The 14,950-nt window shown below is 47.5% G+C and overlaps 1 long non-coding RNA gene across 1 annotated transcript; it reads left to right on the plus strand.

Moving 5' to 3' along the window:
- Window positions 1-1,217: 1,217 nt before the first annotated feature.
- LOC309333900 lies at window positions 1,218-13,187 on the plus strand. The gene is made up of 3 exons (XR_014152771.1): window positions 1,218-1,269; window positions 10,864-10,966; window positions 13,115-13,187. It is a non-coding gene; the product is annotated as an uncharacterized lncRNA (long non-coding RNA).
- The last annotated feature ends 1,763 nt before the right edge of the window (window positions 13,188-14,950 follow it).

Raw genomic sequence — 14,950 nt, forward strand, 5'->3', positions numbered from 1 at the left:
GTCCCTTATTTGGTGGGACAGTCCCTTATCCCAGCGCCATGTCCAGCTGCTGTCCCTTATTGATGATGTCCCTTAAATTTCCCGGGTTTCAAAGGAAGCAGCTCCTCTCCCTCCCTCCCTGCCAGCCAGGGAGGAGGGAGGCTCCAACTGTGTTGCTTGGCTGCGTTGCTCACCCAATAAGAAGTCTAAGAACGACTGGGGGGGGTGGAAGAAGAAGAGTTTGGATTTGATATCCCGCTTTATCACTACCTGAAGGAGTCTCAAAGCGGCTAACATTCTCCTTTCCCTTCCTCCCCCACAACAAACACTCTGTGAGGTGAGTGAGGCTGAGAGACTTCAGAGAAGTGTGACTAGCCCAAGGTCACCCAGCAGCTGCATGTGGAGGAGCGGAGATGCGAACCCGGTTCCCCAGATGACGAGTCCACCACTCTTAACCACTACCCTACACTGGCTCTCCAAGGCATAGAGCTTGCATGCCTTGTGCTGATCAAATTGGCTGCGTTCCCTGGGGACTCGCCTTTGCTCAGCGCTTCCCAGCGGAGAGGTGACGGTGGTTTTCCTTGAGGCTTGAGGCTTCGTTTGGCTGCTGGCTGGGCTTTCTGCCTTCGGCTCAGAGGGGCTCAGAAGTTGAACATACCTGTGTCCACAAAATCCCTTATTTTGGCTTCTGAGCCCTTATTTTTGAGGCTGCTGATCCCTTATTTTCAAATCTGTAAGTTGACAGCTATGATTCTGGATCCACATGTTCTTCCACAGTGAGGACATAGGTTTCTGAGTGGGAGTTGATCACAGTGAGGGTTTGCCAAATGTGCCTTCCTCTTAGCATGTTTCTCCCTTTTGTCCTGAGTTCTAGCGTCTTCAAAGTCCATAACACCTTTGGTAAAAGCTGTTCTCCAACTGGAGTGCTCACAGGCCAGAGTTTCCCAGTTGCTGATGTTTAACCAACATTTTTCTTAGATTTGTCTTGAGAGAGTCTTTAAACCTCTTTTGTTGACCACCAGCATTATGTTTCCCATTTTTAAGTTTGGAATAGAGTAGTTACTTTGGAAGACCATAACCAGACATCCAAACATGACGAGCCCAACGAATTTGATGTTGAAGAATTGTTGCTTTGACATTGATGATCTTTGCTTCTTTCAGTACACAGGGGTTAGTTCACCTGTCTTCCCAAGTGATTTGTAGAATTTTTCAGAGACACCGTTGTGGAATCATTCAAGGAATTGGAGATGGTGTTAATAAGTGGTCCATGTTCCACAAGCGTACAGTAAGGTTGGTAGTACAATAGGTTTGTAAACAAGCATTTCAATTTCCCTGCAAATGTCCCAGTCCTCAAACACTCTGCATTTCAGTTGGAGAAAGCTGCATTCACAGAGCTCAAGCAATGCTGGATTTTGTCATCAATGTCGGCCATTGTGTTGGCTGGAGAATATTAGGATCAAAATACTTGAAAATTCAGGTGACTCTTGAAACAAGTCTGTTAGAAGGATATGGAGTATATTGTCTAATAAAAATAAATCTGATCCATTTTCACATGCTAAACTCACTATGTAGGGAGATCCTATTTTAAAAAAAATTGGGTGAAAGATAGTAACATGGAAAAAATGGATGGAGGCAGGGGTATTGACTTTGGACATAGCTGTCAACGTTTCCCTTTTTTTAAGGGAAATTCCCTTATTCCGAATAGGATTCCTCGCAAGAAAAGGGAAAAGTTGACAGCTATGACTTTGGAGCAACTGATAGATGAGGAAGATGAATTTTATATGTATGCTGCTTCAAGAGAAAAATATCACCTATCAGGTGCAGCCCAGTGGCAATATCTGCAGCTACAACATCTTCTAATAAATTTGTTTGGACTGGCAGCTTTTTCAGATTCTGAGACATTTGAGACATTGAAACAATTGGATAATTCGTTTGAAACCAAAAAGCCAGTTATTATTTTTTTATAGATATTTATTATCAATAAATAAGTTTGAATGGGATTAACTGCTCAAACCATCCCTTGCACTGTTCTGATATTTTGGGGCTTCTTATATTTATCTTGCATAGAAAGCTGCATTATATCATTTCAGCCTACCTGCACCTCTAGTCCAAAATTGTCTACTGTGGCTGTGATGGGATAGTGAGCTGCTTGTGCGTAAAAGCTTGATCCCTCTGGGGTTTGGCTGGTCATCCAAACCGATGCACTAACGGAGCCCCCAAAGCATGACTCCGTCAGTCGCTGGTAGAATCTGACAGTGGGCGTCTACGGAATTTACGCCAACATAAAAGCTCTTTGACAGACATGCGCTTTCGAGACTCTCTGCGTGACAGTTTCCGGCGAAGGGTGGGCGTTCCCAACGGGGGTCCCGTTACCTCTCCACTACTCTCACTGGAAGCATCCCAGAGCCTCCCCTCCGCTGTGACTCCTGCACTCCCCCTGCTGGTTCCCTCTTCTACTGCAGATTCTCTCCTATTCTCCTGTAGCCTGTCCACCACCTGTCTCTCCGATGGCAGTTCCCTGACATCCACCTCCCCCCCAGGGCCCCCTTCACCCCCTCCCGCCTCCTCTCCCACTGGCGGTGAGGGCGGAAAGCCCCTGAAGGAACTCTCCTCGTCGTCCGAGGATTCTAACACTTCCAGCCACGGCGTACCGTCTCTCTCCCCGTCTTCCTCTTCTTCGTCGGAGTCGGCTTCTTCACCCACCCCTGACTCTGGGAACCCTTCAAACTCTCCTTCCTCATCGGTGGTCCCAAAGTGTTCCCTTCTAAATCGAGCCACGGGTTGCGGTTTTCTTGGGAAACGCTGATGAAATGTTTCTATTAAAACCTCGTCATTGACTACCTCTGCTGGTACCCAAGTGTTTTCCGACTCTGCTTCCCCCTCCCATTCTACCAGATATTCCACCTGATTCCCCTTCCACCTGGAATCAATGATTCCTGCCACGTTCATGTCGCGCTCTCTCTCTTCTATCACGGGCGTTTGGGTGGCCTCTCTCTCACGCTCCCCCCACTCGCGTCCCTCTCGGTACGGCGACAGTAATGACCTGTGAAATACTGGGTGTAATTTCATGTGACTGGGCAGCCTGAGTTTGAATGCCACTGGGTTGACCTGCTGTATGACCTCAAAGGGTCCCAATCTTTTGGGCCTCAATTTCTTACTCCCGCCCTTGAACGGTAGCCCTTGGGTGGACAACCACACCCGGTCCCCCACCCTTATAGTTTCACCTTCCCTCCTATTTCTGTCTGCTTGCTTCTTATATTCTTCCTTGGCTTTCTCTAAGTTAAGTTGAAGCTGACGGTGGATCGCCTCCATCTCTTCAAAAAAATATTCCGCCGCCGGCACGCTCCACCTCTCCCCTCCCTCTCCTGGGAATGCCCGGGGGTGACACCCATAATTTGCCAGGAAGGGACTCATCCCTGTGGACACGTTCTCCGCGTTGTTGTAGGCAAATTCTGCTAGAGGTAACTTATCCACCCAATCATTTTCTCTGTCTTTTACATAACACCTCAGGTATTGTTGTAAAACCCCATTTGCCCTTTCCGCTTGCCCATTGGTTTCTGGGTGCCGGGCAGTTGAGAAATTGAGTTCTACGTGCAGTAAGCTCATAAGTTTCCTCCAGAACCTGGAAGTAAATTGTTTCCCTCTGTCGCTGACCACCCTCAAGGGGGCGCCATGCAACTTGAAAATATGTTCTACAAACAACTTGGCGGTTTCCTCCGCTGTGACTGCATGTGAACAAGCTATAAAATGACACATCTTGGTTAATTGATCTACCACCACCATGACAGCTGTTTTGCCTTTGGATTTTGGCAGGTCCGTCATAAAATCTATGGATACTGCCTCCCATGGCCTTTCGGGCGTGGGTAAGGGTTGTAATAGCCCCGCTGGCGCCACCCTCTCTCCTTTCGCTCGCTGGCACCTGTCGCAACCCCTGACATATTCCCGTACGTCCTCCCTCACCTTGGGCCACCAAAACTCCCTGGTAACCAACCACATGGTTTTGTGCTGTCCAAAATGTCCCGCTGTGGGGCTGTCATGCAACTGCTTGAGTACTCTGCCCCTCAGTTCCCCGTCGGGTATGTACAGTGCCCCTTTGTAATACAACGCCCCGTTCTTTTCTTCGAACCCCCCTGTGTTCTCCTCTGTCCTCCGGAGCTCTCTGAGTTTCTCTTGGGCGTATTCATCTTTCTCCGTACCCTCTATCAGTTCCCTCTGCCCCACCAATGCCGCCCCACACACCCAGCGGTCTTCAGAGATTACATGCCTTGCCTCAGGCGCTCCCTCCCCCTCTAAGTACTCAGGTTTCCTGGAAAGAGCGTCCGCCCTCACGTTCTCGGAGCCGGGCACGTAACGAATCTCAAAGTGGAATTTGGAGAACTCCTGGGCCCATCTCACTTGTCTCTGGTTCAGCACTCGGGCTGTTCTCCAGTATTCCAGATTTTTGTGGTCAGTTCGGACTTGAACCTTGTGCTGCGCCCCAATCAGCAAGTGCCGCCATTTCCGGAATGCTTCATGAATGGCGAGCAGTTCTCGGTCGTACACTGTGTAGTTCCTCTCTGATTTGTTCAACTTCCGCGAGAAGAATGCACACGGTCTCCATTCAGACGTATCTTTTCCCGGCTGGAGAAGAACGGCCCCCACCGCTCGGTCTGACGCGTCAGTCTCCACTCTCATTGGTTGTTGTAGATCCACGTGCAAGAGTTGCTCTTCCGACGCAAACGCCTGCTTTAAGCGTTCGAACGCTTGTTGCGCTTCTCCCGTCCAAACAAATTTCTTTTTGCTACTAAGACAATCCGTGATGGGCGCTGTTAAATGGGCAAAGTTTTTGATGAACTTCCTATAGAAGTTTCCGAAGCCCAGGAACCTTTGCACGTCCTTCTTGGTCTTTGGTGTTTTCCATTCCAGTACCGCTTGAACCTTGCTGGGATCCATGGCCAATCCCTTGTCAGACAACCGGTACCCCAGGAATTCCACCTCCTTGGTATGAAACTGACACTTCTCCAGTTTCACCCACAGCCGGTTTTCTCGCAGCTTGCTCAGTACCTCTCTTACATCTCGCACATGCTGCTCCTCATTGTCTGAGTACACCAGAACGTCATCTAAGAACGCTACGCAGTTCTTGTAGAGCAGTGGCCCCAGGACGTGATTCATGAATGATTGAAAACAGGCGGAGCCCCCTTGTAATCCGAAAGGCATAACGGTGTACTCAAAGGCCCCCAAGGGGGTGAACATAGTGGTCTTCCACTCATCCCCCTTTCTCACACGTATCAAGTTATATGCCCCCCTAAGGTCCAGCTTGGTAAAAATTTTCCCTTTTCTCACCCGTGTTAGAATGTCATCAATTCTGGGCATAGGGAAAGTCACTGGTTCTGACACTGCATTTAGGGCCCTGAAATCACATACAAGCCTGGGCTTGCCTGTGTTTTTTTTGTCCACAAAGAACACTGGGCTGCCCCCCACCGCTCGTGACTCTCTGATGAAACCTCGCTTGAGATTCTTGTCAATGAACTCCCTTAACTCCTGCATCTCACTGTCTGACATTGCATACAGCTTGCCCACTGGCAATTGTGCTCCTGGGAGTAAGGTAATTTGACAATCAAAGGGTCTGTGCGGGGGCAGTTTATCTGCTTCTTTTTCGCTGAATACGTCAAGCAAGTCAGCGTATTGTGGTGGCACCCTCCCTTTGTCCATCACTTCCATCACTGCTAGAGTGCCCCTGGCGCCTGCCTGAGCCTCTCCCTCCTTGCAGTGTTCTAGGCAATGTGCTGATCCAAAGGAAACCACTCTCTGATGCCAGCCTACTAGCGGATCGTGTAGCGCCAGCCAGCTCATACCCAAGATAATAGGAGCTCCTCCCAAGGTGGCTACGTTAAACGCTATCAGTTCGGTGTGTCGTGCCACCCTCATTATCATTGGTACAGTCTGTTGGCTCACTTCTCCTCCCAACAGCTCCCTCCCATCAATCGTGGTAACCTGCAAAGGCTTACTCAATGGGATAGTCTGTATTTGGTGTGCAGCTGCAAACTCTTTGCTCATGAAATTACATGAGCTACCTGAATCCAATAGCGCCTTTATCTTCAGTGGGTGTCCGTTTGCCAGTTCCAGCAACACCTCTATCACAAGCGCTGGTCTTGGAGGTTCCGGCGTGGGCACATTCATTACTCCCTGGCCTGGCTGCTGTGCCCTGATGTTGGCAACCAGGCGTTGGCTTTTACTGGCTCCGTGATTTCTTCTTCCTCCTTCCCCCCAACAGTTCCCGCCATCCCTTGCCATTCCTTCCTTTGCGGACAGACTCTGGCAAAGTGACCTGGCTGTTGGCAGAGATAGCATCTCTTGCCGCTCTTTCCCTCCTTCTTCCGCCCTTCACTGGTGTTTGAAACTGCGCGCGCGCGCGCTGTTCCAAGTTCCATCGGCTCTGCTGGCGGGAAAGGCTGCTCCGGAATCTCTGGAATGCGGAAGTCCTTCCAACGTTCCCCCTTTCCTTCCCGCTTTTCCATAGCTCTAGCTTCCTGGCGTGCCCCAATGGACAGCGCTGATTTAGTCAGCTGATCCATAGACTCCGCCCTAGGCGCCCGGGAAAGTTCATCTTTCACTGCCGGAGAGAGACCTTCTTCAAACAGCATTTGAATAGGTTCACTAGCAAGGTCCCACCCAAGTCTATGAATCAGCATGGTGAACTCAGTCCAGTACTCACGTACAGATCGGCTCCCCTGTTTACACGCCATTAACTGCCTGCGCACCACTCCCTGCTCGATCTCGCTGGAAAACATCAAGTCCATGGCGCGGAAAAACTTCATTGTGTCCTTTAAGATTTCATTATTGGCTGCCATCAGGGGCCGAACCCAGTCCCTCGCCCCTCCCTCTAGATGGCCAATCACGTACGCCACTCTAGAGTTCTCGTCGGGGAAGTCATCAAACAGTAGATTGAGAGCATATTGCATCTCTGTCCTAAAGGCTTGATAGTTCCGGGGATCCCCCCCAAATTTCTGCACCAGTCCAGGCACCCGTCTGGCAAGTGGGGTGGTCTTCCCCTTATCTGCATCTTGAGCCCTCCTCTCCTCGAGCCTCGCCGTTTGCAGTGCCAGCTGGACCTCCAACGCCCTGTACCTTTGTTCCAGGCTTGGATCTGCGCCAGCTCCCGCTCCTGCTCCTCCGGTTCCGGATGGTTCGCTCATGATGCCTTCTGCTTGCACAAGCTGCTTTCAAAGACTGTCAGATTGCTGTGATGGGATAGTGAGCTGCTTGTGCGTAAAAGCTTGATCCCTCTGGGGTTTGGCTGGTCATCCAAACCGATGCACTAACGGAGCCCCCAAAGCATGACTCCGTCAGTCGCTGGTAGAATCTGACAGTGGGCGTCTACGGAATTTACGCCAACATAAAAGCTCTTTGACAGACATGCGCTTTCGAGACTCTCTGCGTGACAGTTTCCGGCGAAGGGTGGGCGTTCCCAACGGGGGTCCCGTTACCTCTCCACTACTCTCACTGGAAGCATCCCAGAGCCTCCCCTCCGCTGTGACTCCTGCACTCCCCCTGCTGGTTCCCTCTTCTACTGCAGATTCTCTCCTATTCTCCTGTAGCCTGTCCACCACCTGTCTCTCCGATGGCAGTTCCCTGACAGTGGCTATGACATTCCAGGGGCTCAGGTGGACAGAAATATTTCCCATCACCTTCTGACTGGAGATGTCAGGGATCAGGGGCACTGACTTAAGCCCCAGAATCTGGGTGCCTAGCATGCGTGTGCACCACATTACATGATATCATGATGTCATGTCATGTCATGTCAATGCCTGCATGCGCCCTATCACCATGGGGGTGACTGGGCGCTTTATGAGAGGGGGCTTGAGGTGGGAAGCAGGGCTGGATAAAACTGCCCATAACTTCTGGTTTGTGGTGCTATTTGCAGAAAACGAGCAAGCTCTCAAGGGCACAAATGGAAGGTGTTTCTTTTTCACTGCTCAGACTGGAGTCTATCCTCATCTGTGCTTTCTGGGAGCCAGGAATGGGGAGGGGGGGGAGGAGACTCTGGCAATGGTAGTGTGAGCTTCCTCCACCCCTTCACTCCAACAGCCTCTGCCTCACCTGCTTTTCCAGCTGCAAAGTTGCCAGTTTCCTCATCCCTGCAAGAAGCTTACACATGTTTCCGAGCTAGAATATGCCGGTCCCTGTCCCACCTCAGCTGCTCAGCTCTATCCCGAATGCCCTTCTCTGAAGCTGTGATCACTCCATCAGGGCCCCAGAGAGTTGGGGCCTATTCCAGGGAAGACACCCAGGATGTTCTGGGCTGTATGCTGTTTTCTGTGTCTGCTAATACAAGGGCCCTTCCACTAGCAGAAGGGTTAGCTTAAATGTTGCACAGTAGGGGAATCCAATGCAATAGCCTAACTAGAGGAAACTCTTGCACAACAGATTGTGTCATATATTGAACAACAACAGGCTCTTCCATCTGTTGTGCTTCAGCTTTTTTAAAAAGTTAAGGGACCCCTGACCGTTAGGTCCAGTCGTGACCGACTCTGGGGTTGCGGCGCTCATCTCGCTTTATTGGCCAAGGGAGCTGGCGTTTGTCTGCGGACAGCTTCTGGGTCATGTGGCCAGCATGACTAATCCGCTTCTGGCAAACCAGCTTTAAAGGGTGGATTTTCATGGTGAAAGCTCTGCAGAAAAAAAAGAGCGCTCAGACAAGAAGCCTTAAAATATGAATCTGTGCCTGGAAAGAGCAGGGTCAAAGGTGGCTGTGGATGAGCCCAAAGTTACCACCAACCTGCAACAGCCTTCCACTGGCATTAAACATGTCAGCAAACCAAGTGATTTTATCTTAGCCCTGAATTGGATACAACCCTCTGTGTACAAGACCCAATCCATCCCACTGAGCTATAATTCATATCTGAATGTGGTTTCTCTTTGTGGGATATGGCCTCCTATAATAAAGAATCAGGCTTTAGACTTCATCTTGATCTTCATGGCACAGAGTAGGCAATAAAGTTTGTGGGTCTTCTGCACCCCTTTCTAGTAGGATTTGGATTTTTGCACAAAATAATATAATAGGCAGTAGGAGGTGGGGAAGGGATAAGAAAAGCCAGCAAGTAGTAAATTAGTTTATTGTCTTTGTAGATGCTGAATCCCCTTAGGGGATCCCCAGCAAGACTGTTGCTTTTTTTTATTGGAGTTCTGTATTGGAGTTATAAACCCCTTTAAATGAGTTGAGATCATTAGGGAAGCTCGGCTGATCACTGATGAAAAAATATAACAATTAAAACAAAGCCCAGGAAGAGGGGAAAGAAGGGAGATGGAGCATGGGAGCATTAGAGCCAGAAAGCGAACAAGATATTAACACTTAATAACAAATACTAATAATGGCACAGTATCAGGTCCTAATTAAAAGTTTCTGAAAAAGGGAGTGGGAAAGAGAAGAATTAATCTGGAGCATTTGTCAGGAACAGCTTCTGATGGGGATTAAGGAGACCATTTTGGCTACAGGAAGAAAAGGCAGGAAGACACCACCAGGGGCATAGGAAGGGGGGTGCGGGCTGCCCTGGGTGTCATCCTTCAGGAGCGGTGACAAAATGGCACACTGTGGGGGGGCACTTACTGCGGGGCCTGGCCTGCAGCACGCCTGGGCCACTCATCTCTCCTGGGAGTGATGCAGTGGCTCAGGCCCTGCACTGCCCAAAACGGATCACTGTGGCACCCCCATGGACGACTCGCCCCACCCCCACTGCACTGGGTGCCGGAGCAGCTAGCTATGCCCCTGGTCACCACCAACAGATAGAAGACGCCATAGCAATGTGGGGAGGACAGAGTGATAGAATAGGGCTGTGCTGGTAGGTTCAGAAGGAGAAGTTTTATTTGATTTAAGCCAGGGGTGGACAGAGTCCTTTTTTTCAGCCCAAGGGCCACATTCCTACACAAGGAACCCTATGGGAGCCACATTCCAACAGTAGGTAGGACCAGAGGCACAAGAGACACAAATGTAGGGGCTTTAAGAAACTCTAATCTGTCATGGACTCCCTACACTTTGAATATTTCTGACCATATGATCTCACCCAGTAATTCCTTACTTTACATGTGTTGATGTGTACATCTATACATCTTCCCATCCTGCACACAGGCAAGCAAAAGGCATCCTGTTGAAGGACACATTTCAGCTAGGCAAAAGCACTCAAAAGAGGGCACAGATTAGGGGTGATAAGAGGTATCCTTGGTTTGTAGGTGTAGTCCAGTGAGAGTCCAGTGAGAGTAGGTGTATGACCAGATAGACAAACCTGGAGGGCTATAAGGCTTTAAGCCCCTGGCTTTAGATTCCCCATCTGGGCTAAGGTTAGGAAAGTGTTGGTCAATGCCAAAAGCTTAGCCCTGGTGCTAAGCTCTAGGATGTGCCAGTTCTTGCATTACTGTGTTGTCACAACCAGCCCATACCTGTTTCAAATTGATAGGAAAGCTTCACGGTCACAAAACATTGGACAAACTTTGTCCAGTCTTCAACTGAAGGGGTGACCAACTCCCAGTCTTAGTGTTTGATCTGGCACTCCAAGCAAATATTTTCCAACACCCCCCTCCCCCCAAAAGCAACACTTTTGAGAGCAGTGGTAAAAAAGAAGGGAGTTAAGGGAGGAGTAAAGTAAATACAACACTGGGGGTAGATGCTTAAACCTCTCTGCCCAGCCCAGCAGCTCAACGAAGATGAAAACCACTCATTTCCTAGTCATTATATCAATTATTTGATGAGTGACAAGGCAGAAATAACACCCTTCAGCTGATCTGCATGGATCAGCTGGCCCTTGACACCAAAGATACTTGTTTTTAGGAGCTACCCTATTCTTTTGACTGCAAATTCTTTGGATTCATTTTAATAATGTATATTTATGTTGCAGTAATTTTTTATTCCAGGAAATGCGCCAATATCTTGTTAATTGGTGCAGTGAGTGGTCTTCAGCACAGCACACAAGAATGACTATTTATGCATCATTGAGACCACAAAGTCCATGATATGGTACGTTTATGAAGGCTATTGTTGTGAGTTAGGGAAAAGAAAGATTTTAATATTAAATTCATTGGTGTGAGGCAAGTGTGTGTGTGTGTGTGTTTTAATAAATATCTTTTTTAAAAAAGTGTGTGTGTGTGTGTGTGTGTGTGTGTGTGTGTGTGTGTGTTTGAGGAGCCATTGCTCTGGGCACAGTTTATTGGGGGGGCACATAATGGTGCCCTGCCCCATCGTGAGCTGTGGCCTCCTTCTCAGTGCTCTCCAGCTGGCATGCATCCTGGCTCTTGCTTGCAGGAAGGGTGCCATGAGCTGTTGCATCCTTCTCAGCCCCCCCCCCGACTTGGAGGGTGCCAGGGGCATGCAACCCACTTTACAGCAGTGGGCAGGGGTAGTCTGGCAGTGCCCCCCCTGCCCCCATGGTGTTCCTTGTGTGTGCCCTTGTGTATGCACCTGCCTATGCCGGGCGCAAGCGAGAAACACTCCGCCACTGCTGTGAGGGCTTGTTGCACATACCACACGTGTATATCAACCTACATAATGCAAACAACAACTTACTGCAATCAGAAACCCCTTACCCAGACTTGATGAAAATGTACTGGAACTACACAAAAGATTTTTCAGGGGATGTTCAGGGTTGATGGCATCCCTTCTGTGCCATCAGCAGGCCTAAGTATTCAAATATTTTTTCCCTTTTCTTCTTTTCCTTTTTGCACATCTCTGAAGGCAATGCCAAATTTTAATTATTGTTGCTTTTTGCTCTTTGTTATCTTAATTAACTTTGACTTGCTGACTCTTCTGAGGGAAATGAGGGCTTGACCTGACTCCTGTATTGCACTTTGGAAAGATAGCAGGAAATACGGTCATTTCAGACAGGGCCTGTTTGGAACCACTGGCAGCCAGAGAGCTTTGCCCAAGCCATTAATCTTCAGTGCGCTGATGTGGAAGACTGAGAAGGATAAAGTAAAAGGGAGGGGAGTCCTTTTGGGACAAAACACAAGACTTCAGTGAACAACAGCTATAAGTGCCCACCAATGCTTTTTGACTTTGGAATACATCTCACTGGCCTGCAATGGATTAAATGATTAAATGGAGCCAGGAAGTCTTAGGAGGAAAGATATTTAGATCCCTTCTATTTGTTTTAGTTTTGCATTTGAAAAAAAGGGGAAAAAAGACTATGCTTCCCCCTCTCAGTTAGGACAGTCTTCCCCAACCTGGTGCCCTCCAGATGTTTGGGGCTAAAAACCCCACCACCCCTCAGCCCTTGGCCATGCTATCTGGGGCTGGTGAGAATTGCAGTCCAACAGGATTTAGGCACCAAGTTGCAAAAGGGCTGATGTAGGAAATAGCTTTTTGCATGAGGCAGTGGCGTAGCGTGGGTTGTCAGCACCCGGGGCAAGGGAAGTAATTTGCGCCCCCTAACCCGTGGATTTGCGCCCCCTAACCTGTGGATTTGTGCCCCCTAACCCGTGGATTTGCGCCCCCTAACCCTAACCCCCAGATGTTGCGCCCGGTGCGGCCGGCCCCCCTGCACCCCCCACGCTACGCCACTGGCATGAGGAAAAAGGAGATAAGCAGGCAAGACACAAAGGCATGGGTGTAAACTAGGGTCATGTTATTAGTCACAGTAGATCTTACGATCAACATGGAGGGGTGGATCAGGAATGGCCTTGGTCTTGATATACACCTGGAAAAAGCAGAAACAAGAAACAAAAAATGGCTGCTCTTTTGTTTCCTCCCATTAGTGTGAAGGAATGCACATACAAAAGGCCAAATGACGAGAGATTGAAAATATGTCAATTCTACCTTCTGGCTTGGCCAGCACAAGCAAGCAGGGATTAGAAGAGTAGATTTTTCTACTATGCATTTTCCCCACTGCCACCATCACTTTAGGATTGCTCTGGAAATAAATGGCAAGAGTGTTAGGATGACCTTCTGAAGGACTTTCTGTTCTGCTTTCCCTGTCTCAGCATCAGATGTGCTTCTGCCATAGATAGCTCTGTGAATTTGACCCCAGGGCTGTGTCTGACAGTACAAAACTTCTCCTTCCAAGCTCACTCCCTTCCCAATGTGACATATTTGCAGTGAGAAGCCTGGAAGGAAGAGTATATATTTACAACTTTATAACGTGCATTCTTTTGCTATGCATTAATTTTACAGAATAAGTCTGCAACCTAAGGAAGACTTTTCTGAGAGGAAGACCCATTGAACACAGAAGATAATAACTCTGGGTAAACATGTATAGGACTGTATTGCAATACAGTATATATATTTCCTTTTTAAAAACAATTTTATTGAAGGTTTTTAATATATTGAGTACTAAAATCCAAACTCATTTATAAAAAGATAATAAAAAGCAATATATGGGGTTGCCATATGTTGAAGAGCGAAAAAGAGGGTGCTATGACAACTCTCATTTTAAATACCCCTACTCTATGTAGGCAATAGAAGCTGTGATAATTGCTAAGGGGGAGCAGGAGAAGAGAAGAAAGAGGAAAGCAAGTATTCAACCACAAGTATGTCTATGTCTTATCCAGAAAGTATAGTCAGAGATATTTTGGCAAATTTAAAAAATCCACCCAGACAGAAATTTTACCCCTGAAAAAAAGAGATGGCATGTCCTGGAAAAAGAGGACACATGGCAACCCTAATATATCAAAAAGGAAGAAGAAGAGAAAGAAAATATAAAATAGAATACTCATGATGCTTACAAAACATGATTATATAAAAAAGAGAAAGAAATAAAAAAGAGGAAAAATAACTAAAAGAATAGAAAAGTATAGAAAAATAGATTAAAAGAACTCCCATCACCCTATCTGACAATTATCTGTAGAACAATTATTCAAAATGTTTAACTTATGCACTTCAGAATGTTTTTTCCCCTCCCCAAATTTCCTTCCCAAGCCCAGCCAGTCACTCTGACAGCACAATATGACTATTCTAATGCAGACCCTCCAAGTGTTCCTATTTTTCAGGGACATCCTTGATTTGATTCCAGGATGTCATACTTTTCCTTAGGATGTCCCTATTTTGATTGGAGAAATGTTGGAGGGTATGGAGTTATCTGACCCCTGAGCTGTATGAAGGCAATCCTGTATAGAGAAGTCTTGTTTAATGTTGTGTTATTATTTTTATATATGTACTGGAAGCTGCCCAGAGTGGTTGAAGCAACCCAGTAAGATGTGTGGGGTATAAATAGTAAAATTATCATTATGGAATGGAATGTCCCTGTTTTCATCAGAGAAATGGTGGAGGGCATGCTAATGTCCTTCTAAACAAATTCCTTCCAGTAGCACCTTAAAGACCAACTAAGTCAGTTCTTGGTATGAGCTTTCGTATGCATGCACACTTCTTCAGATACACAGTGTATCTGAAGAAGTGTGCATGCACACGAAAGCTCATACCAAGAACTGACTTAGTTGGTCTTTAAGGTGCTACTGGAAGGAATTTGTTTTGTTTTGACTATGGCAGACCAACACGGCTACCTATCTGTAAATGTCCTTCTAGTAATCCAAATTGATATTTCTCCAGTTTCTATATAAAATACTTTTAAAGTTCCACCAAGTTTCAGTCGTCACAGTCTAAATTTGTGGCCAATTTATATTCATCCAGTTCTCCTTTGTTGTGGTTCCTTCCCCCTACCCTTGATTCTTCCATTGTGAGTGAAGAGACACTGAGTTCCGCTGCCTTATCTGGCATCTCCTCCAGATCATTTTCCTCATAGGAGACAGTAGCTTGAGTTGCAGTATATCACCATCTGCTGGTTGTGCATTTTTCTCTGAAGTGAATTCCCATACTACCTCAACACAACCTTTTAGCCCTTTCATAGATCCATTTACCACTCCTTCCAATTTGTCATCTATAGAGTGCACTCCTTCTGTTGTTCGTGCTGGTTGTACATTTTTCGTTCTAGGGAATTCCCGCACACCTCAGTAGAATCTTCTAGCACATTGGTTCCCAATTAGCTAAGTAGTGAGGACCCCCTATTTTTCAAAA

This window comes from Podarcis erhardii, assembly GCF_964252035.2.
Source record: "Podarcis erhardii genome assembly, chromosome: Z".
Lineage (NCBI taxonomy): Eukaryota > Metazoa > Chordata > Lepidosauria > Squamata > Lacertidae > Podarcis > Podarcis erhardii.